This window comes from Hypanus sabinus, chromosome 19 (genome assembly GCF_030144855.1).
Source record: "Hypanus sabinus isolate sHypSab1 chromosome 19, sHypSab1.hap1, whole genome shotgun sequence".
Classification (NCBI taxonomy): Eukaryota; Metazoa; Chordata; class Chondrichthyes; order Myliobatiformes; family Dasyatidae; genus Hypanus; species Hypanus sabinus.
Window position 1 is genome coordinate 13,812,927 of NC_082724.1, and position 25,478 is coordinate 13,838,404.

General features: G+C 40.7%; 2 long non-coding RNA genes across 5 annotated transcripts in view; one reads left to right on the plus strand and one right to left on the minus strand.

The window, feature by feature from the left end:
* The window catches only part of LOC132377738 (uncharacterized), a 134,193-nt gene that overhangs the window by 42,288 nt on the left and 66,427 nt on the right, over window positions 1-25,478 (plus strand). The window lies entirely within an intron of this gene.
* On the minus strand, window positions 313-20,909 carry LOC132377739 (uncharacterized). Of its 2 annotated transcripts, none has more exons than XR_009506753.1 (3): window positions 19,450-20,909; window positions 8,467-8,580; window positions 313-1,194 (listed from the first exon to the last, which is right to left on the minus strand). It is a non-coding gene; the product is annotated as an uncharacterized LOC132377739 (long non-coding RNA). The 2 variants fall into 2 exon arrangements; XR_009506754.1 differs by lacking the exon at window positions 19,450-20,909 and adding an exon at window positions 17,773-17,879.

Below are 25,478 nucleotides of genomic sequence, written 5' to 3' on the forward strand. Positions count from 1 at the left end.
TTTGAATTACTTTCACATGTGGGAATACCTTCTGCACATCCACTATATTGAACCCCTTTTAAACAAGTAAATCAGGCCATCTGTCAGTCTCTTCTAGAAAAGTTCAAAGTAAATTTTACTCTCAAGCTACATGTATGTCACCTTATATAACCTGAGATTTATTTACTTGTTGGCATACGCAACAAATCTATAGAACATTAACTATAACCAAATCAATTAACGATTAGGGCACTCAGCCAGTGTGTAGAAGACACCAAACTTTGCAAATACAAAAAGAGGAAACAATTATGTAAATAAATGAATAACGCAAACATGAGAGGAAGAGTCCCTGAAAGAGAGCCCACTGATTATGGGAACATTTTAATGATGGGGCAATTGAAATTGTTTATTTAAGAGCCTGATGGCTGAGGGGTAGTAACTGTTTGCTAGACCTGGTGGTGCAAGTCCTGAGGCTCCTCTACCTTCTTCCTGATGGCAGCAGCGAGAAGAGAGCATGTCCTGGCTGGAGGGGGTCCCTGATGATGGATGCTGCTTTCCTGCTACAGCATTTCATGTGAAAAGGGGAGCCTAAGCCTAGGTGGCTTAATGAGTCCAGCGGAAAGACCTTGATCCAAAATGTCAATTGTCCATTTCGCTGCATAGATGTTGCCTGACCCATGGTTCCTTCAGTGCTTTGTGAATTGCTGCAGTTTGCAGCAGTTTCCTGTGTCTCCATCTGGCCCTTTTCTGGCAATAATTATAGATGTTTACTTCTGGAGTCATTAATAGAATCTTTCCTAGTACTTACTCCACTTGTACAATATCCTTCCTGTTACATGGAGGACAGACAACGTGCTATCTTCCATTTCTGGTCAATCCCAAATTCAATGGAAGTTCAGAGAACATTGGTTTTTGGTTTATTGTTTTCACATGTACTAAGATACAGAGAAAAGCTTGTCTTACGTACTGTACTCACAGATCAAATCATTATACAGTGCATTCAACTAGAACAGGGTAAAACAATAACAATGTAGAATAAAGTGAAAAGCTGCCTAAAAAGTGTAGTGTATGTAAATGATAAAGTGCAAGATCATAATGGGACAGGCTATGAGGTGATTTTACTGTAAAAGAGGTCCATTCAAGAGTTTCATATCGGTGGATAGAAGCTGTCCTTGAGCCTGGTGGTATGTGCTTTCAGGCTTCTGCATCTTCTGCCTGTTGGGAAAAGGGAAAATAGAGAATGGGTAGGTTGGGTCTTTGCTTATGCAGGCTGCTTTACTGAAGCAGCATGAAGTACGGAGTCCATCAAGGGGAATCTGGTTATTTGCACAGGAACTCCACTGCTGATTCGTTATCATATGCATACAAAGTTTTAAAGTTCAACGTAAATTTATTATCAAAGTACATTTACCAGGGGTGATTGATAAGTTTGTGGCCTAAGGTAGAAGGAGTCAATTTAAAAAAAACCTAGCACATTTATTTTTCAACGTAGTCCCCTCCTACATTTACACACTTAGTCCAGTGGTCGTGGAGCATACAGATCTTGGACCTCCAGAAAGTGCCCACGGATGGGTGATTGATAAGTTTGTGGCCTAAAGTAGAAGGAGTTATTAACTTCAACTTTTCTGCATAATCACTCAAAGAGTTGAACTGCATGTGCATGTAACGAGAGCTGTATAACTCGTCTCCTTCTACCTTAGGTCACGAACTTATCAATCACCCCATGCTGTGGACCACTTCTGGAGGTCCAAGATCCGTATGCTCCACGACTGCTGGACTGTGTGTGTAAATGTAGGAGGGGACTATGTTGAAAAATAACTGTGCTAGGTTCTGTAAAGTTGACTCTTTCTACCTTAGGCCACAAACTTATCAATCACCCCTTGTATGTGACCATACCCTACCCTTCGATTCTTTTTCGAGTGAGCATTTATAGTAAAGTCCCTAAAGATGAGTCCGTAGGTTGTGAATTGATTCAGAGTTGGGGTGAGTGAAATTACCCCTCTGGTTCAAGAGCCTGATAATTCACAGATATTACCTGTTCCTGAACAAGGTTTGCTGTGATGGAGGCTCCTATCATCCATCCTGACGGCAGCAGTAGGAAGAGAGAATGGCCTAGATGGACAGAGCAGAATGCTCCACAATAAATATTGAAAGAATGTTACTCTGCTGAGTGGACATTTTTCTAGATTAGCTGTGAAATCAGAGTCACCTTTCCTCTCTCTGTTGGATGTTAAAGTTTCCAGAACATAACTTATTTTTAAACTAACTTACAGCATATTCTCTAAATCCCTCTTTCCTTTCCTTTTGTGATTGTTTTAATTTTACGCCCTGTAGTTCCTGGAGTACGCAGTGGAAATAGTTTTCCCCAATGTACCTTATCAAAAGCAGAACTTTTTGTCGGGTCAGTAACGGAAGGAGCTACACTTTCTCCAGTCTACAATGCATTGTGTTATTTCAGGCAGTAGAGCGGTTGCAATGAGCTAATACTTTTATTTCAAAAATGTAGTTTATTCATTATATATACAATCAATGTGGTAGATGTACATCTTCCTTTGCATTCATTGTACTACAGTATTTATAGATTCTCTTGTAATGTGACACTCGAGACTCCTTAAACAATGCACTTGCGTGGCATTTGAGAGGATGCTACACAACACCCAGACCCTCAGGGTCCAGCTGCAATGGGACTCTAGAATGCTGTATGTCCACATACATCTTCAATGCATCCCTCAGCACATACTCCTGTATCTCTAGAATGTGCAATTTGCTTGTGGACAGCTCCTAACACAGAAGGACCATTGGGCAGACCAAATCATGTCTTTTCAGAGTTCAAAGTAAATTTATTATCAAAGCACGGATATGTTAGCAAGTTTGCTGATGACACAAAGGTTGGAGGTGTTGTGGATAGTGTGGAGGGTTGTCAGAGGTTTCAGCGGGACGTTGATAGGATGCAAAACTGGGCTGAGAAGTGGCAGATGGAGTTCAACACAGATAAGTGTGAAGTGGTTCACTTTGGTAGGTCAAATATGATGGCAGAATATAGTATTAATGGTAAGACTCTTGGCAGTGTGGAGGATCAGAGGGATCTTGGGGTCCAAGTCCATAGGACACTCAAAGCAGCTGTGCAGGTTGACTCTGTGGTTAAGAAGGCATACAGTGTATTGGCCTTCATCAATCATGGAATTGAATTTAGGAGCTGAGAAGTAATGTTGCAGCTATATAGGACCCTATTCAGAACCCACTTGGAATACTGTGCTCAGTTCTGGTCGCCTCACTACAGGAAGGATGTTGGAAGCCATAGAAAGGGTGCAAAGGAGATTTACAAGTATGCTGCCTGGATTGGGAGCATGCCTTATGAGAATAAGTTGAGTGAACTTGGCCTTTTCTTCTTGGAGCGAGGGAGGATGAGGGGTGACCTGGTAGAGGTGTATAAGATGATGAGAGGCATTGATTGTGTGGATAGTCAAAGGCTTTTCCCAGGACTGAAATGGTTGCCACAAGAAGACACAAGGTGCAGGGGAGTAGGTACAGAGGAGATGTTAGGGATAAGTTTTTACTCAGAGAGTGGTGAGTGCATAGAATGGGCTGCCAGCAACGGTGGTGGCTGCAGACACAATAGGGTCTTTTAAGATCCTTTTGGATAGGTACATGGAGCTTAGAAAAATAGAGGGCTATAGGTAAGCCTAGTAATTTCTAAGGTTGAGACATGTTCGGTACAGCTTTGTGGGCCGAAGGGCCTGTATTGAGCTGTAGGTTTTCTATCTTTCTATGTCACCATATACAACCCTGAGATTTATTTTCTTGGGGGAACATTTAATAAATCCATAATAGATTAATAACCATCATAGAATCAATGAAAGACCACACCAACTTGGACACTCAACCAATGAGAGACTGAGCTCTGGTTATTTAACTTGGATCAAAGGGACCAGAGTTTGATTGGCTGAGATCTCTTAGAAGCAACACTATCCAGTATAATTTTGAAACTATTCTGATAAATTCAGTTGCCGAACATTTAATAACACTATTTAAATCCTTGGCATATAAGAACATGGCCTTATGGCATCTGTGAACATAGTCTTTCCAGCATCTATTCTGATATCTACCTTCTTTTGTTATTCAATAGAAAAATAAGTATGTGCAGGATATATTACAATAACTTGTAATGAGCTGGGTTAGGTACAATAGACAGTGTTTTAAGCAAAGAGAGGAGGAATGGGCTAAGAATTCTATACTTGAATGCGCGTAGTGTCAGAAATAAGACAGATGAGCTTGAAGCTCAGATGAAAATGGGGAACTACGATATTGTTGGGATAACGGAGACATGGCTGCAAGGGGATCAGGCCTGGGAATTGAGTGTACCAGGGTATACGTGCTATCGTAGAGACAGAAATATGGGAAGAGGGGGTGGGGTGGCCCTGTTGGTGAGGAATGAGATTCAGTCCTTAGCAAGAGGTGACTTGGGAACAGGGGAAGTAGAGTCTGTGTGGATTGAGCTGAGGAACAGTAAGGGTAAAAAGACCCTAATGGGTGTTGTGTACAGGCCCTCAAACAGTAGCGTGGATATTGGGTACAAGTTGATTAGGGAGTTAACATTGGCATGTGCTAAAGGTAATGCAGTCGTTACGGGAGATTTCAACATGCAGGTGAACTGGGAGAATCAGGTAGGTGCTGGACCCCAGGATAGGGAGTTTGTGGAATGTCTAAGGGATGTATTTTTGGAACAGCTTGTGCTTGAGCCAACCAGGGACATGGCTATTTTGGACTTGGTGATGTGTAATGAACAGGAATTGATAAGTGATCTTGAAGTAAAGGAGCCATTAGGAAGTAGTGATCATAACACGATAAGTTTTTATCTACAATTTGAGAGGGATAAGGGCAGATCAGAGGTGTCAGTGTTGCAATTAAATAAAGGAGACTACGGAGCCATGAGGGAAGAGCTGGTCAAAGTTAAATGGGCAGATGCCCTGGCAGGAAAGACAGTGGATCAGCAGTGGCAGATATTCTTGGGGATAATACAAAAGATGCAAAAGCAATTCATTCCAATGAGAAGGAAGGATTCAAAGAGGGGGAAGGGGCCACAGTGGTTGACAAAGGAAGTCAGAGATTGTATAGCATTAAAGAAAAAGAAGTATGACAGGGCTAAGATGAGTGGGAATACAGATGATTGGGAAAGTTTTAAGGAATAGCAGATCTTAACTAAAAAAGCAATACGGAGAGAAAAAATCAGGTATGAGCTTAGTCTAGCCAGGATAATAAAAGGGGATAGCAAAAGCTTTTTTAGCTATGTGAAGAGAAAGAAGATAGTTAAGAACAATGTTGGCCCCTTGAAGAATGAATTGGGAGAAATTGTTATGGGAAACAGGGAAATGGCAACAGAATTCAATGCGTACTTTAGATCTGTCTTCACCAGGGAGGACACAAGCAATCTCCCAGATGTATGGATGGGCCAGGGTCATAAGATATCAGAGGAATTGAGACAGATTGACATTAGGAAAGAAACTGTGATGAGTAGACTGGTAGGACTGAAGGCTAATAAATCCCCGGGTCCAGATGGTCTGCATCCGCGGGTTCTAAAAGAGGTGGCTCAGGAAATTGCGGGTGCATTGGTAATCATTTTCCAATGTTCCTTAGATTCAGGATCAGTTCCTGAAGATTGGAGAGTGGCTAATCTTATCCCACTTTTCAAGAAGGGAGGGAAGGAGAAAACGGAGAACTATCGCCCTGTTAGCCTAACGTCAGTCGTGGGGAAGATGCTTGAGTCCATTATTAAGGACGAAATACTGGCACATCTTGATGGCAGTAATAGGATTAGGCCGAGCCAGCATGGATTTACCAAGGGCAAATCATGCTTGACTAATCTGTTGGAGTTTTTTGAGGGTGTAACAAGGATGTTAGACGAGGGTAAGCCAGTGGATGTTGTGTACCTAGATTTTCAGAAGGCATTCGATAAGGTGCCACATAGGAGATTGGTGAGTAAAATCAGAGCTCATGGCATTGGGGGCAGGGTTTCAACATGGATAGAAAACTGGTTGGCAGATAGAAAGCAAAGGGTAGCAGTGAATGGGTGTTTCTCGGACTGGCTGGAGGTGACTAGTGGGGTACCACAGGGCTCTGTATTGGGACCACGGCTCTTTACGATTTATGTCAACGATTTAGATGAGGGCATTGAAAACTATATCAGCAAGTTTGCTGACAATACTAAACTGGGTGGCAGTGTGACATGCGAAGAGGACGTTAGGAGAATACAGGGAGACTTGGATAGGCTGGGTGAGTGGGCAGATACTTGGCAGATGTCATTCAATGTGAATAAATGTGAAGTTATCCACTTTGGAAGCAGGAACAAGAGGGCAGAGTATTGGCTGAACGGTGTAGAGTTAGGTAAGGGAGAAATGCAAAGAGACCTCGGAGTCCTAGTTCACCAGTCAATGAAGGTGAATGAGCAAGTGCAACAGGCAGTGAAGAGGGCAAGTGAAATGTTGGCCTTTATTATAAGGGGAATTGAGTACAAGAGCAAGGATGTCCTTTTGCATTTGTACAGGGCCCTGGTGAGAACACACCTGGAATATTGTGTACAGTTTTGGTCTCCAGGTTTAAGGAAGGACATTCTGGCAATTGAGGAAGTGCAGCGTAGACTCACTAGGTTGATTCCTGGGATGGCAGGGCTGTCTTACGCAGAGAGATTGGAGAGATTGGGCTTGTACATGCTGGAATTGAGGAGATTGAGAGGGGATCTGATTGAAACGTTTAAGATAATTAAAGGATTTGATAGGATTGAGGCAGGAAATATGTTCCAGATGTTGGGAGAGTCCAGTACCAGAGGGCATGGATTGAGAATAAGAGGTCAGTTATTTAAAACAGAGTTGAGGAAGAGCTTCTTCTCCCAGAGAGTTGTGGAGGTGTGGAATGCACTGCCTCGGAAGACGGTGGAGGCCAATTCTCTGGATGCTTTCAAGAAGGAGCTAGATAGATATCTGATGGATAGGGGAATCAAGAGATATGGGGACAAAGCAGGGACTGGGTATTGATAGTGAATGATCAGCCATGATCTCAGAATGGTGGTGCAGACTTGAGGGGCCGAATGGTCTACTTCTGCACCTATTGTCTATTGTCTATTGTCTATAACTTACATAAATTATGTTGAATCTATTTGGTATTGCTCCTCTGAGCCTGACCTTGAAACTTTCCTTTCAGCATCCTCGAGCTGGCTCAGTTCTTAACCTTACCTGCATACATGCTTCGCTGTCACACTTGCCTGCAATATTTATTGTCTTATGAAGTGGTGTTATGGGCTTTGTTTAAGTTCAAAGTTCAAAGTAAATTTATTATCAAAGTACATTTATATCATCATATACAACCCTGAGATTAATTTTCTTGCAGGCATACTCAATAAATCCAAAATAGGACCATAATCATAATAGAACCAATGAAAGTCCGCAACGACCTTGAGTTAAACTAGCTGTGAATGCCGGAAACTGGAGCAAGGTCAATTGATCACATTCTTATGCTTGGTTGCCTTTTGCAGACTTAAAACTATCTGTAAGAAGTTAATTCCTTTGTTTCTCTGAAAAGGACATTAACAGATGTAGGAAGCAAATAGGGATTACTGTCCCCTATAGCTTAAATGGAGACACATTAGGCTGGTAATCGAGTGTGAAAAGCTGAGGTTCAGGTGTGATTTCCTCCACCATCGAATAACAACCAGCACTCACCGACGATAAAAGTTTAAAGTTCAAAGCCAATTTATTGTCAAAGTGCATATATTTCACCACATATTACCTTGATAATAATTTTCTTGTGAACATTCACAGAAAATACAAAGAAATACAATAGAATCAATGAAAAACTACTCACAAAGACAGACAAACAACCAATGTGCAAAAGACAATAAATTATGCAACTGCAAAATGGAAATAGATAATATTGAGAACATGAGTTGTGGAGTCTTTGAAAGTGAATTCACATGTTGTAGAATCAGCTCAGTGTTGAGGTGAGTGCAATTATCTGCTCTGGTTCAGGAACCTGAAGACTGAGTGGTAATAACTGTTCCTGAACGTGATGGTGTGCAACCTCAGGCTCCTGTACCTCCTCCCAGTTGGCAGCAGTAAGAGGAGAGCATGGCTTGGATGGTTGTGGGGGCGCGGCGGGGAGCTGTTCTTAATGATGGATCCTGCTTTCCTGTGACAGTGCTCCTTACAGAGGTGCTCAGAGTTGGGGAGGGATTTACATGTCTGTCCCTACTACCTTATGTATGCTTTTCCATTCAAAGGTATTGGTGTTTCCACACCCAGCTGTGATGCAACCAGTTAGTATACTCTCCACTATGCATGTATAGAAGTTTGTCAAATCTTTAGATGATATGCCGAATCTTTGCAAACTTCTAAGAAAATAGAGGCACTGTTGTGTTTGCTTTGTAATGACACCTACATCTTGGATCCACAACAGATCCTTTAAAATGATAATGCCAAGGAGTACAAAGTTACTGACCCTTTCCACCTCGATAACCTGATGAAGAGTGACTCATGGACTTCTAGTTTCCTCCTCCAGCTGTCTCCAATACCTCTCTGTAGTAGATTTCTGTGCACATGGACGATTGTTCATCTGCAACAAATGGCAGAAGCTGTGCTTCAGTAAGTGGGAGAGAAGGGAAGGATACAGTGCATATTGTTTGCAAAAATATTACATTGATCGACAATCCCATGAAAATTAAATCTGCGTGCAATATGTACATATTTGTGATGGCTAAGGAAAATATCTTTTATTTCAGTGACAGTATCGTCCTATGACTCGGAAAGAATTTGGAAGTTTTCTTATGATGTTGTGTGCATTCCCTATGTCCTTTCACTTTGAGGATTACAGTTAAGCCAGTGAATCAATGCTAAATCCATTAGCCCTGCCGGCCATCTCAGTAATGGATTTCAAGGCATTGACATAGAGGAATAACATTCTATCACAAACTTAAATTGAGAGAGAAGATATTCCTATGAGTTGACAATCCAGGTAAGTAGCACCAGAAATAAAATAGACAGAATTGTTTTAAGTCCAAAAGCAAAACATTGCACACACTGGAGATCTGAGGTAAGAACTAAAAGAATTCTGGACTATAATAATACCACAAGACATATGAGCAAAAATAGACCATTTGATCCATTGAGTCTGCTTCGACATTCCATCATGGCTGATTTATCATCCCTCTCAACCCCATTTTACAGCCCTCTACCGTAATCGTTGATGCCCTTACTAATTGAGAACCTATTAACCTCCACTTTAAATATTCCCAATGACTTGGCTTTCACAGCTGAAGGTAGCAAAGAACCCCTTAGATTCACCACTGCCTGGCCAAAGAAATTCCTATTCATCTCTGTTCTACATGGACGTTTGTGTATTCTGCAGCTGTGCCCTCTGGTTCTACACTCCCACATTATAGGAAACTTGTTCCTTGTGCGCCAGTTCACTTCTGATCGCGGTTTGATCGGGTGCTTCACCGCTGAACTGAACTAATTGCAGTTTTTTTTCGCACGTTGGGCATTTGATGATCTTGTTGAGTGGGGTTACACTTTTAACAGATTCTAATGTGTTAGCTTGTTTTTGTGGCTGCCTGCAAGAAGGTGAATTTCAGGTTTGTATACTGCTATACATATTTAAAAAAAATAAATGTACTTTGAACTTTGGACATCCTCCCTCTGTCCACTCTGTTCAGGCCTTTCAAAATTCGATAGGTTTCAATGAGATCATCCCTCATTCTTCTAAGCTCCAGCAAGTACAGGACCAAAGCCAGCAAAAAAAGCACCTAATAAATTAACCCTTTCATTCCCAGGATAATTCTCGTGAACCTCCTCTGGACACACCCCAGTGCTAGCATATCCTTTCTTAGATGAGGGCCCCAAACAGCGCATAACACTCCAAGTGCAATCTGACTAATTCTTTATAAAACATCAGTATTACAGCCTTGATTTTATATTTCAGAATTCCTGAAATGAAAGCTAACATTGTATTTACCTTTTTTACCACCAAGTCAACCTGCAATTAATCTTCAGGGAATCCTGCACGAGGACTCCTAAGTCCTTTTGCACCTCTGATTTCTGGATTTTCTCCCTCTTTATAAAGTAGACTATGCCTTTTTTCCTTCTAACAATGTGCATGACTATACACTTCCCAACTTCCAACTGCCACATTTTTGCCCATTCTCCTGGTCTGCCCAAGTCTTTCTCCAGACTCCTCGCATCTTCAACACTACCTGCCCCTCCAACTATTTTTGTATCAGCTGAAAACATAACCACAAGGTAATCCAAATTATTGACATAGAACGTGAAATAAAGCAGTCCCAAATTGACCCCAGTGGTAACTATCCAGCATGAACCCCCCCCCCCCCGCCCCGCCCATACCAGACAGTGATGCAACCTGTCAGAATGCTCTCCATGGTGCATTTATAGAAGTTTTTTAATGTTTTTGTTGAGATACTGAATCTCTTCAAACCTCTAATGAAGTATAGTCGCTGTCATGCCTTCTTTATAGCTGCATCGATATGTTGGACCTCAGAGATCTTGACACCCAGGAACATAAGACTGCTCATTCTCTCCACTTCTGATCCCTCTATGAGGATTGGTATGTATTCCTTTATCTTACCCTTCCTGAAGTCCACAAACAGCTCTTTCGTCATATTGACGTTGAGTGCCAGGTTGTTGCTGCGATACCACTCCTTTAGTTTGTATATCTCACCCCTGAATGCCCTCTTGCCTCCATCTGAGAATCTACCAACAATGGTTGTATCATCAGTAAATGTATAGATGGTGTTTGAGCTATGCCTAGGCACACAGTCATGGGTATAGAGAGAGTAGAGCAGTGGGCTAAGCACACAACCCTGAGGTGCACCAGTGTTGATTGTCAGCGAGGAGGAAATATTATCACCAATCTGCACAGGTTGTGCTCTTCTGGTTAGGAAGTCGAGGATCCAATTGCAGAAGGAGGTACAGAGGCCCAGGTTCGGTAACTTATCAATCAGGTTTATGGGAATGATGGCAAATAGATTAATTAAATAAATGATGCAAAAATGGAAATAAAAAGTAGTGAGGAAGTGTTCATGGGTTCATTGTCCATTCAGAAATCAGATGGCAGAAGGGTAAATGCTGTTCCTAAATTGTTGAATCGGTGCCTTCAGTGTTCTGTACCTCCTTCCTGATGGTAGCAATGAGAACAAGGCATGACATGGGTGATGAGGGCCCTTAATGATGGGTGTTATGTTTTTTGAGGCATCGCTCCTTGAAGATGTCCTGGATTCTATAGAGGTTAGTGCCCATGATGGAGCTGACTAAGTTTATAGCTGTCTGCAACTTATTTTGATCCTGTGACCTCCACACCAGATGTTGAAGCAGCCTGTTAGAATGCTGTCTGCTGTACAACTGTATAGATTTATGAGTGTTTTAGATGACATAGCACATCTCCTCAAACTCCAATTGAAATATGGTCACTGTCATGCCTTAAGACGGTAAAATGGTTAAGTTTACTAGTATCCATATTCAGTTTAGCTCTGCTTAAGGAACTGAACAATAATAGATTAGAATGAAAAATGCATTGGCCCATTCTGTTTGTGTACATTTTTCATGAATGACTCATCTGCAGAAGTACAGTCAAATACTTTAAAACTGGAATGAACTAAGGGAGCAGCAGTAGCCAGCAAATGTGACAGAAGGCGAATGTTAGAGCTTTAACTGTTCTAGACTGCAACCAATGGTTCTCACAGAATCCAAATAAGGTTTAATATTCAAATATTCAAAGTAGACTTATTAACAATTAGAAGTGGAAGATGGAGTTCAACCCAGTTAAGTGTGAAGTGGTTCATTTTGGTAGGTCAAATATGATGGTAGAATATAGTATTAATGGTAAGACACTCAGCAGTGTGGAGGATCTGAGGGATCTTGGGGTCCGAGTCCATAGGACTTTCAAAGCAGATGTGCAGGTTGACTCTGTGGTTAAGAAGGCATATGGTGTATTGGTCTTCATCAATCACGGAATTGAATTTAGGAGCCGAGAGGTAATGTTGCAGCTATATAGGACCCTGGTCAGACCCCACTTGGAGTACTGTGCTCAGTTCTGGTCACCTCACAACAGGAAGGATGTGGAAGCTATAGAAAGGGTGCAGAGGAGATTTACAAGGATGTTGCCTGGCTTGGGGAGAATGCATTATGAGAAGAGGTTGAGTGAATTCAGCCTTTTCTCCTTGGAGCGACAGAGGATGAGAGGTGACCTGATAGAGGTGTATAAGATGATGAGAGGCATTGATCGTGTGGATAGTTAGAGGCTTTTCCCAGGGCTGAAATGGTTGCCACAAGAGGACACAGGTTTAAGATGCTGGGGAGTAGGTACAGAGGAGATGTCAGGGTTAAGCTTTTTACTCAGAGAGTGGTGAGTGTGTGAATTAGCTGCCAGCAATGGTGGTGGAGGTGGATACAATAGGGTCTTTTAAGAGACTTTTAGATAGGTACATGGAGCTTAGTAAAATAGAGGGCTATGGGTAAGCCTAGTAATTTCTAAGATAGGGACATGTTCGGCACACCCTTGTGGGCGGAAGGGCCTGTATTGTGTTGTAGGTTTTCCATGTTTCTATGTTAACAAAGAATGCATAAATTATACTACCTTGAGATTTGTCTGGTTACAGGCAGCTGCAAAGCAAGAAACCCAGGAGAACCCAATTAAAAAAAATGTAAAGACCAACACCTAATGTGCAGAGAAAGAGAAAAAAAACATAAATCAGATAAACAATGGAAGCAAGCAACAGCATTCTGAACCAAACTGAGTCTTAGATCCAAATCTCTGGAGCAGGTGGAGTAGGCACAAAGCTTGCGTATTCAGTTTATCGTATTAGTGGGGCAAATCGCTGCAATGTTCACAGACATGAAGCACAGCATCTGGGGGCAGTCTCATAGTCTCAGCGTCACACAGACAGGAGTGAACAATGCGGCATATGTCACCAGCAAAAACTTGCTGCCTTTGCGGCAGCAGTATACTACAATACATAATAATAGAGAGAATAAAATTGTGACTTACATATTTATATATATATATATAAAATAGTTAACTTTAACAAGTAGTGCAAAAATTTTTAAAATGTAGGGAGGCAGTGCTGGCTGATGTTCAAGCTGATGGCATGAACATCGAGTTCAAACTTTCGGTAATTGCCCCCGACCCTCTCCTTCACCATTCCCCATTATTGATACCCCCTTAGACCTTCCCTTCTTACCTGTCCATCACCTCCCTTTGGTTCTCCTCCCTCTTCACTTTGTTCCATGGTCTTCTGTCCTCTCCTATCAGATTCTCCCTTCTCCGACCCTGTATCTCTTTAACTAATCAACTTCCCAGCTCTTTATTTCACATCTTCCCCTCTCCTGCTTTTACCTATCACTTTACACAGCGTACTCCTTCCTCTCCTCCCCCCACCTTCTTGTCTGACTCTTCCTTTCCTTTCCAGTCTCGGACCAAAAAGTCAGCTGTTTACTCTTATTGCCTACAACACCTACCTGCACCTGACTGCTGAGTTCCTCTAGCAGTTTGTGCGTGTTGGTTTGGATTTCCAGCATCTTCAGATTTTCTTGTGTTTGTGAGGTAGTGCTCTTGGGTTCAATGTCCTACAGTACTGTTGAAAAGTCATAGGCATCCTAGCTATAGATTTCTGCCTAAGACTTTTCATGAATTAAGATCATATATATCTAATAATAGTGAACAGAAATGAGGAGCCATTTGGAAACTTATTTTACTCTGCACTATAAGACATGACTCCATATATTCTTTTTCAATGATTACAGTGACAATAGGAACACGATTGCAACCTATTGCATGCCTGTGTAATGTGTTAGAAGGATCGATTAAGCTTAGTGTTGATTGATTAGTGAAGACTTCGTTACTTGAAGGATTGTTTGTAGGGACTAGGAAGAAAAAGGTCTTCAGTATAAACAATCCTTCACAAACACAACATTAGAAACTACTGGCTTAATAACTATTGCAGGAATCTGATGTTGCATAAGAAATAATTCAGGAATATCTACAGAGATTAAAGCTTAGTGTAGAACATCGGTAGCTAATTGTAGAACACCTATTCCTAACACAACTACTGGAATTATTGAAGAAATAACAGTTGGTAGCTAAGGTCAGTTTTAGAATACTTTATACTTAGAACAACATTTATCTCAGAAATAATTTGTTGCTTAAATGGAAACACCTGGGGCACAAGAGCTCATTGTAATTAATTTTTTAGTTAGACAGTGTGTAGTAAAAATAGGAAGAGTTCAGATGCAGGAAATAGGAAATAAAAGTCAAAAACTTTGTAAATATTTGGGACTTCCAGTGGCATCATTGGAGAGAAAAATCATGTATACAGATGCTGGAAATCTAGAGCAATACACCCAATGTGCTGGAGGAGCTCAACAGGTCAGACTGCATCTATGGATAGGAATGAACAGTTGACGTTGTGGGCTGAGGACCCTTCATCAGAACTGAAGAAAAATCATGTTAACGTTTTCATGTTTGACTCAAAATGCTTCCTTTTTCTGCAAGTACTAGCTTATTTATTATTTCCAGCATAATGTGTGCCTATATATAAATCAGGAAACCTAAAGACGTCAAAACAAGATTAAGACAAATTCTACAAATGAAGTCTCTCAAGGAAGTGTTATAAAATGTCTACTAGTAATCCCATTCAACTGTCTTGAATGAGGTACATTAGAATACCTGTTCATGAGAAACATTTTGGAAGTAAAATGATACAGAGATAGTTAGCAATTTTGAGCTGACAGGCTGTCTGTATACAGAAGTAATGCCTATCAACCTTTCAGAAGGTGAAGCAATCTTGCTTTTGTTAAAGGCAGCATACATGTGAGGGAGAGAGAGAGGTACCGTGCTCTCATATGTCAGCTTTTCACAGTCGTGATGCTGGGAATTATAGGCTTTCTGAACTGACATTTACTTGATGGAGAATATCGAAGCCTTTTATAAGGGAAACAATTCAGCAGCACCAACTTCTCACGATTTCCTGCATTCCCACATGTAAGAACTATTGCTGGTAATTCCTGGTATTATTCTTACCTGAAAGGAAGTAAAAAATAATTATGGAGGTGTGTTATTCCAGCATTCATGGAAGTAATGGAGGCTCTTTATTAAAAGAGCAGGTTGTTGAGTTGATTAGAAATCTTTCATTACATTTTGAGTGTTAGATTAACACTGACTCTGTTCTTATTGTCTCCACTCCTCTGAAGAAAATGACTGAAGTATTTCTGAGAACCCAAATGCAACCAGCCTCTACTTTGTCAATCACATGGCAATTCCTCACAAATGGAAATTAGATATATATTTGAAGTGGAATGCTTTGCAGGGGAGTAGAGTCGTTGGCATTCTTTGTTCAAAGAGTTGTAGTGGGCTGTGTGGGATTCCTTCATTACAGAACTATTCAATGATCCTACCACATGAACCTGGACGTGATGGCACATATTTAACTGTAGAAAGAATCAGAGCCAAGCCTCTTTCTGACTCACTCAAAGCTCACATGCTCAGTAAATGGGCACTATCAAGCACTCAAAAGTAGGAACTACAGGTTATCCAATCTTTCTCCATCCCTGCCCACCCCACTACGTCTGCGTCCAGAGTATTGTGTGGTTTTAGACAAATATTGCATATAACCGAGATCAGTTAATTCTGTAAAGACTGAGAATTGATCTTTGGCTCTGCAATCTGAAAACTTACACTGAGGATTTCTCTATCATGAACTCAAAATAGAGTCAGAGAAGTACAGCATGAAACTGGCCCTTTGGCCCATCTGATCCATGACAAAAGCCATTTAAACTGCCTACTTCCTGTGCCAGGACCATAGCCCTCATACCCCTACTATCAATGTACCTATCCAAATTTCTCTTAAACGTTGAAATTGAACTCGCATGCACCACTTGTGCAGGCAGCTCATTCCACATTCTCAAGATGCTTTGAGCGAAGAAGTTTCCCCTCATGTTCCCCTTAAACTTCTCACTTTTTGCCCTTAACCCATGACCTCTTGTTGCAGTCCCACCCAACCTCAGTGGAAAAAGCCTGCTTGCATTTACCCTATCTATACCCCTTATAATTTTGTAGACCTCTACCAAATATCCTCTCAATCTTCTACATTCTAAAGAATACTGTCCTAATCCATTATAATGCAGATCTTCCAGACCCAGCAACATCCTTGTAAATTTTCTCCATACTCTTTCAACCTTATTTATATTCCTGTAGGTGGGTGACCATAACTGCACACAATACTCCAAATTAGACCTCACCAGCATCTTATACAACTTCAACATAACATCACATCTCCTGTACTCAATACATTGATTTACGAAGGCAAATGAGCCAAATGCTTTATGACCTTCTCTACCTATGACGCCACTTTCAATGAATTATGGAACTGTATTTTCTTATCCCTTTGTTCTACCACACTCCTCAGTGCTCTACCATTCACTGTGTAAGACTAGTCTGGATGGTCCCACCGAAGTGCAAATCCTTGTGTTATCTGCATTAAATTCCATCTCCCATTTTTCCAGCTGCTGCAGATCCCTCTGCAAGCTCTGACAGCTTTCGTCCCTGTCCAGTACACCCAAATCCTTGATTCATCCATAAATTTGATGTTCCAGTTAACCACGTTATCATCCCGATCATTAACATAGAGGACAAATTGCAAAGGACCCAACATCAATCCCTGTGGCACTCCACTAGTCACAGGTCTCCAGTCAGAGAGGCACTACCACTCTCTGGCTTCTCCCACAAAGCCTATGTCTAACCAATTTAGTACCTCATCCTGAACCTTCTTGGCCAGCTTCCTATGCAGGATCTCATCAACTGCCTTACTAAAGTCCATATAGACAACATCCACTAACTTGCCTTCATCCACTTTCCTGGTAACTTGCCTGAAAAGCTCTATAAGAATGGTTCAACATGATCTATCACTCATGAAGCCATGTTGACTATCCTTAGCCAGTCTATGTCCATCCAAATACCTATATATCCGATCCCTTAGAATACTCTTCCACAACTGATGTCAGACTCACTGGCCTATAATTTCTTGGTTTAAGCTTGGAGCTTTTTTTAAACAGCAGAACAACGTTAGCTATCCTCCAATTCTCTGGTACTCGTCTGTCACTAAGGATGATTTAAATATCTCTGCTAGGGCCCCAGCAATTTCTCTACTTGCCTCCTGCAGGGTCTGAGGGAACACCTCATCAGGCCTTGGGGATTTATTCACTCTGATTTGCCTCAGGATAGCAAACAGCTCCTCCTCTGTAATCTGTACAGGGTCCATGAAGTTGATGCCACTTTGCCGCACTTTTATAGACTCTGTATCTGTCTCCTGAGTAAATATAGATGCAAAGAATTCATTCATAAGTGAAAACAAAATTAAGTGGAAAACATTCCAGGGCACAAACTTGAGACCCAGCAGTGGAGAGAGATGGAAATCAAGCAAAAAATTCAAAAATTGGAAGGGCTGAGCAAAGGAAATGAACAAGTTTACATCTCATCTCTGAAACAGCATTGTAATGTTACTTCATGTCCCAGGACATCTCACTGGAGCATTAGCAAACAAAATTTGGCCTCACATCTCTGATGGAAATGGACTACAAATAGATGATGTGCAAAAGGCCAGAATTGAAATAGATGAGATCTCAGAGGGTTGGGGGCAGGAGGAGATATATAAAGAGATAATTAGGCCATGCAGGATTATGACAATGATAGGAAGTTTAAAGTTGAAAGAATGCCAAACTGGTAGCTAATGCATTTACTTACTGTGACATAGAAGGAGATTATTCAATCCATTGAGTCCATGTTCGACCATAGCAAAACAGTTGCTTTTGTCCAGCCTTGCCTTATCCTTTCTCTCTGCTGAATGCCTGTCTACTTCCTCTTTTTGTCACGTGTCCACACTAATGAGTCATTTGCAGTAACCAGTTAAGCTACTAGCATGTCTTTAAGAAATTGAATGAAGCTGGAACACCCAATGATCATAGGATAAACATGCAAACTCCACACAGTTGGAACTGAACTTGGACCTCTGGAGCTGTATAGCAATAGCACTAACTGCATTAAGTATGACACCAAAGTAACTTAGCAAGTTTGGGGTGATTGACAAGCAGGGCCTTGTATGAATTGGAGAACAGGGCCTGGTGTTTTATTAGACCCCAAATAATGACAGAGGGAAAAGTTCAAGGTTCAAAGTAAATTTTATATTTTATATTTACAACATTCCTTTTTCTGTGGGCATTCTCAACAAATCTATAGAGTAGTAACTGTAAAGAGGATCAATGAAAGATCAACCAGAGTCCAGAAGACAACAAACTTTGCAAATATAAATAAATAAATAGCAATAAATAATGAGAACATGAAATAACACGATAAACAGTCCTTAAAGTGAGATCATTGGCTGTGGGAACATCTCAATAGATGAGTGTAGTTGTCCTCCTTTGTTCAAGAGCCTGATAGTTGAGGGGTAGTAACTGTTCCTGAATCTGGTGGTGTGAGTCAGGCAGGAGGTTCAGGAGCCTGAAGATGCACACCAGCTGTCTTAGAAGCAGCTTCTTCTAGCGTAGTGGTTAGTACGATGCTTTACAGCAACCCGGGTTCAATTTCTGCTGCTGTCTGTAAGGAGTTTGTATGTTCTCCCTGTTGCCTCATGGGTATTCCTCCAGATGCTCCAGTTTTCTCCCACAGTCCAAAGACATACCGGTTGGTAGGTTAATTGGCCATTGTAGATTGTCCTATGATTAGGCTAGGGTTAAACTGGGGGATTGCTGTGCAGTGTAGCTTGAATGCCTGGAAGTGACTTAATAAATAATAGATAATTATTCTGTCATTGAATTTCTGAACAGTTCATGGACCCATGAACAGCAACTCACTAGTTTGTTCTCTTTTTGGATTCTTTTTCATTTTTTAAATATGTCTTATTGTAATTTATAGTATAGCATCTGTTAGTCTCGCGAGACCATGAACCTGTGCCTGGAAAGTCTTCTCCAGGGCATAGGGTTGGGCAAGATTGTATGGAAGACCGGCTGTTGCCCGTGCAGCTGGTCTCCCCTCTCTACGTCACCAATGTTGTCCAAGGGAAGGGCAAGGGCTGATACAGCTTGGCAACTTATAGTAATCTTTTATGTATTGCACTGTTTGCTGCTGCTAAACAACAAACTCTACAATACATATCGGTGATAATAAACGTGATTCTAATTATGATCCTAGTGCCCTTTTGTAAAGAAAAGCACTCTTTTCAACACCATAAAGAAATAACTTGTTCAAAGTGATCCCTTGAAATTTTCATAACCGCTGTGGTAATGTATCGCGAGTTCCTAATTTGCATCACAAACACATTTGTGAATAAAAATCAGAATAATTTTTAATCTTCTCAGAGGCAGCTGCTGAAAGAGATATTGAGGCAAAGAACCAAAATTGATCAGTTCCATTCGTGCTGCTCACCTGTGCAGAGTTCATCTTGTGAATGGAGACGATGTGCTCATTCATCGCACTCAGACAGAAGGCATGAATAATTGATAAACCAGTTAAGTAGAAATCCTTCAGCTGTGGAATTCTGCTTGAACTCCAGTTAAGTGACTCACTGTAATATGATGCTGGAGCAATGGAGACTGTACAGCCTTCTCCTTAAAGACACAGGAAAACACCTGGGTTTCACAGCAACCGCTACATTTGTGTCAAAATAAGCCAAGTCCTTGCATTCCAAAAATGAATGTGGACTTCTTTAAAAGTATCAGTTCTCTTGACAGGGCTATAATTAGGTAGCTCGCAGAATGGTTTATAAATCTTTATGCATAATCAACACTGAGACATCAAGTAATGCATTCACTAAGGCAGGGCGCTCTCTGAGACTGTAGTAAATCTCAGCAAAGGTTTATTTATTTTTCCACCACTGGTAGTAATGCAAAGTATTTGCATAACAGTTTTAAAAATGTTGTGCGACTGTTTAGGTCAGATGCAGTTTCGTCACTGATAGAAAAGTAAATCGCAAACACGAGGAAGTCTGCAGATGCTGGACATCCAGAGCAATGCACACAAGACGCTGGAGGAATTCAGCAGGCCTGGCAGCATCCATGGAAAAGGGTAATCAGATGGATGATGTTTCCGGCTGAGATTCTTCTCCAGGTTTTGAAAGTCAATTGATATACTCTTGAAGATCTCTCCATTTCCCCAAACCGTAAACTGCTTACTGCTGTAATTTCCTCTGTAATGAATTCACCTCAAGACTGGAGCCTTATCCCACTGTGAAGAGAAAATTTATTATTACTTACAGAGAAGACAACTACATTTTCTGGGGTATAAATATAAGATGATTGTCCTGAAGTAAAGCCAAGTTCTAGATGACTTTTCTTCCAAAGATTTTTCAAATGTAATATTGGAGGGAAATGAATAATTCAACATCCTCCTCCAGGTTTATCCACACCTTTCTGTAAATGCATTTGCATGGTGATAACTGTTCCTTCTGGAGAGTTTTTCCTTTGTTTAATAAAACGGTGCAATAGAATTATACAGAACATTTTAATTGCATACAAGAAGGCAGTAAGAGACGCCTCTTCCTATTTTATGATTAAAAATCATGCCGGTGAAGCTAGCTTGTTTTATATTTCACCCTGTGTCCCCTCCTCCTTCCCTTTTTCTTATGCTCCTCTCTCCTCTCTTATCAGATTCCTTCTTCTCTAGCCCTTGACCTTCCCCACACACCTGGCTTCACCTATTACCTTCCAGCTCACCTTTTTCACCCCCCCCCCCCACCTTTTATTCGGGCACCTGCCCTCTCCTTTCTCAGTCCTGAAGAAGGGTCTCGGCCTGAAACGTTGACTGTTTATTCATTTCCATTGATGCTTTCTGAGTTCCTCCAGCATTTTGCGTGTGTTGCTTAGGATTTGCAGACTTTCTCTTGTTTACCTGTAAGACATACTTAATTTTAAACAAAAGTTTCTACAGACTTTTTATCTCATCTGACTGAAAAAAAATCAGAAATAATTACTTTGGTTCTCCTGAAATTCAAAATAAGACCATAGACAATAAGATTTATGAGCAAAGGTAGGCCATTCGGCCTGTCGAGTCTGCACTGCCATTTAATCATGGGCTGATCCACTTTATCCAGTCATCCCCACTCCCCTGCTTTCTCCCCATACCCTTTGATGCCCTGGCTAATCAAGAACCTATCCCTCTCTGCCTTAAATACACCCAATGACTTGGACTCCAAAGCTGCTCATGGCAACAAATTCCACAGATTTACCACCTTCTGATCAAAGTAAGTTCTCTGCTTCTCAGTTCTAAAAGGATGTCCTTCAATCCTGAAGTCATGCCCTCTTGTCCTAGAATCCCCTACCATGGGAAGTAACTTTGCCATATCTGACCTGTTTAGGCCTTCTAACATTCAGAATGTTTCTATGAGATTCCCCCTCATTCTCCTGAACTTCAGGCAATACAGCCCAAGAGCTGCTAGATGTTCCTCATACGGTAAAATGAACTCAAGTTGTTCATTCAACACTCTAAAAGGACGTCTGCTCCAATACTATGATGGAAGTTAAAACTACCAGAATGTAATTGCTAGGCCCAAGATGAATGCGGTTGGTTTGTTGACAACTGAACTTCCTAACTTCACAGACCAATGGAAAGGAATGCTGCCTTTTAAAATAAGTTGATTAACAGATAAAACATATGTCAATGACCAATTTCCTTATACTTTATCAGTAAATGCTGACCCCAAGTACCAACTTTGTTCTACAGCTGTAAGTCTGTAACAGCAAATTATGATTGAATTATATTAAATGTATAATCAAGGCAATTTATTTACTGCTCTGTGGTTTGCTAAAATTACATTGTGTCTGCATGCCAAAACAAATTAGTTTTTACAGGCTATGTGCAGAATGTTATACTTTGTTTATAAATGAAAAGGATCTTGAGCTGAAAATGCAGATTTGGAGGATGCAATTGTCAAAGGCATTGTATGAAAGCAGTCCATTATTGGCACTAGGTGTGTGCACTGATTTTGTGCATTTATAGTCAACCCTCTGTCGATAAATATTAGGAACTATGGTTTTATAATATTGTCCTGTATTAATTTGTACTTTACTTTATTTATGTACATAACTTGTTCCTCGGTTAACTGAAGTTCGTCTTTCTTACATATCAGGACTTGTATACTTTGGCTGATTGGCTACCCCAATTAGCCTGAGTTTCATGGAAATAGTTGAAATGGCATAAAAATGACAAACTGAGTAACAAATTATGTATTGAAATGAAATACAAAATAAATTATAGCATTAATACTATAAAACAGTGTATTAGTTCCTAATAGTACTCGAAGGAGGAATTCATCCAGTGTATACAATGAACAAAATCAGTGCAGACACCGAGTGCAGGTAACAGAAGGACTTCAGATAACGCTATCAATGAATGCATCCTCCAAATCTTCAATTTCATTGTAACATTCGAAATGATTGCTGATACCTTCAAATCCTTCATAGTTCCCAACTTGTTGAAGTGGGTGAAATCGCTTCATTTTCACTCCTGACAATCTCTGGCACATCCAAGCCTGAATGCTTGAAACCTCAGTGAGCAAAACTATTCTGAATTGTCTTACTGCCTACTTCTCGCCAACTATCAGTGACAAAAATCACTGCTTTTTGAACGCGGACACACGAACTGATGGTATTTAAAACTGGGTAACCCTAAGCACAGTGTAGTGTCTAACGACCACACAAGTACACTGTTCAGCAACTGTTCCCTGCCCCAATTAAGCAGTATTGTGTCCCAAATAAATGAAGGGAATCCCAGCTATTTTCATGATTAGCTTTTGTTCATTAAGTGTTCATTTTGTTCAATAAGCAGCTCTCGCAATTAACTGATGGCTGAATTAACTGGAATCCACTGTATATAACATATAAAGATTATATCATGTATATGTTTTGCCTGAGGAGATTATGCAGTTAAAACACAATTATTTGGTGAGCCTGAAGTCACATACACTCAGTGGCCACATTAGTGGGTACACCTGTACACCTGGCCATTAATGCTACTATTTAAGTAAACCAGCAACTCAATGCATAAGAGCAAACATGCACGATGAAGAGGTTCAGTTATTGTTTCAGATCAAACATCCAAATGTGATCTAAGTGACTTTGACTGTGGAATGATTGTTGGTGCCAGATGGGGTGGTTTGAGTACCTCAGAAGCTGCTGATCCCTTGGGATTTTCACAACAGTCTGTAGAGTTTACAGAGAATGGTGCAAGAAACAACAAACATGTAATGAGCATTAGTTATGTGGGTGAAAGTGCCACAGAGAAAGGTCAGAAGAGAATGAACAGATTGTATACAGTATGTATACTTTTCATTGGAGCTTGATTGGAAGCAAAATAATGTTGAATATCATCCTAAAACTGATAATCAAATTTTCTCACAAAGGAGTTGGTGGTAAAAGTTTTTCCTTTGTTTCTACATGACTGTGGAATTTGATTTGTTACAATTCCTAATTGAATCTTTCTCAGCTCTTCCATTTTGAGATTTTTTTATCCAAGGCTCTTGCTAGATTAGAATAGATATAATTATTACAGTTCAGTTGAAACAATGTTACTGGGTAATAGAGATGTCTAGTGGTGGAGAGGTGGACAAGTGGGTAGCAAGAGATCTATTGAATAAGCAATACAAATATAAAATTGATATAAAACCAATGAATGTGTGTAATTAATCCTGCCAACAAATTTCTATAATTATTGGAGAATATTATTATTTGTGCCATAGAGCTAGCGATATTTGAAGATACAATTATTAACAAGCTTCCTGATACACAAATAAATTTATGGAAATTACTATACATTCTAATTGAGTGTAGCTTAACATTTACTGTGAGGTAATGTACAGAAAATATCTAGAAGAAAGTGGAGAATATCAGAGGTTTGTTCTTGCATTCCAATGGTTCCATTTAATATCAGAGAATGTATACAACATACTGCCTGAATTTCTTACTCTCTGCAGACAGCCTTGAAACAGAAGAAAACACCCAACGAATGGCAGAAAAACGTAAGAACCTGCAACCCCCTTCCCGCTCCCACATACCGGCAGTAGCAAAAGCTTCAGCACTCCTCCCTTCCCCCCCCCTCCCCCCCCCACTTTTTCTAGCACAACGAGTCAGCATTCCCACCACCCACCATGCAGACAACAGCAAAACCCCCAAAGAGTGACCGTGGTCTACAGTATATCAAAAACAGTTCACTCCAACATCTTGACACCTCACATGCTCTCTCTCTCCCCCCCTCTCTCTCTCTCTCTCTCTCTCTCTCTCTCTCTCTCTCTCTAACAAAGGAGAGACAGATATCGCTCCTTTCACAGCGAGAGGGGAGGTAACAGTCGCTACAGTGTTGCAGTCTGTGGTGATATCACGTGTCAGAATGTGATTGGACAGGGTTCGGAGCATTAACAGAAAGATCTAGAAGCCTGGCGCTGTAAGACACACGTGTAGTTGTTGCTGTTGTAAAAATAAGTTCTAGTTCTATTCTTCCAGAATATGTTTTGCTGTTAGAAACCCACGGTATGTATAAAGAACACAACAGAGTCATGTGATTCAAGTTTGTTCTCCAGAGGAGTTCTGTGGGGGAGCTGCTTTATCACAGCTGTTAGGGGACAAATCTTTCTTTGTTGAATGCAGTCAAACACTGCTACTGAGAGTTGACTATTTGACTAATTTCCAGTCACTCATTCCCTTTTCCATGTGCATGGTGACAGCACAGTGTACAGTTCCTACTCTGGCAGCAGTCCCCAAACCCATGCCCTCTGTCATTGAGAAGGACAACAGGAATAGACACATGGAAAACACCACTACATGTGGCTTCCCTCCGAGCCACATACTATCCTGACTTTGAAATATATCATGCTCCCACACCGTCATTAAGCCTGAGTCATTGAATTCTCCACCAGCAGCATGTAGGAGCATTTTCACAAGAAGGACTGCTTCAGTTCCATAATTATCTTCTGTAGGGAAATTAGGGGTGGGAAAATTAATGCTGGCCTTCCTGATGATACTCGTGACTTCAAGGTGAAGAAAAAAATGTTTGGAAAGTACAGGAAGAAAAATAAGGAAACCCAGTAATTTATTGAGGGTACATCATACTGTGTCCTACAGATGGTCCGCAGTTATTTTAAAATTTGGGAACTACCTCTTGTCTATAAACACTCAGCCTTTAAGCAACCTCTGTGATAGTGTATCCAGGCCACGACAACTCAGCAGTTCTCAATGTGTGGGCTCATTATAAAATGGTACTTGTGAGTTAAAAAGGAATCCCAGTTTGAATTAAATCCAATTATTCGTTTTCTTCACTATTTATCAAAATGTGTCTATGACATTATTTCAAAATTGTATACTTCTACTTTTTGTGTATGAATACACGAAGCAATGTGGTAGTTTTCAATTTCTTGAATAATCTACTGAAAAACTCTAAATGAAGCTTGGGATGGCTGAGCGTGAATG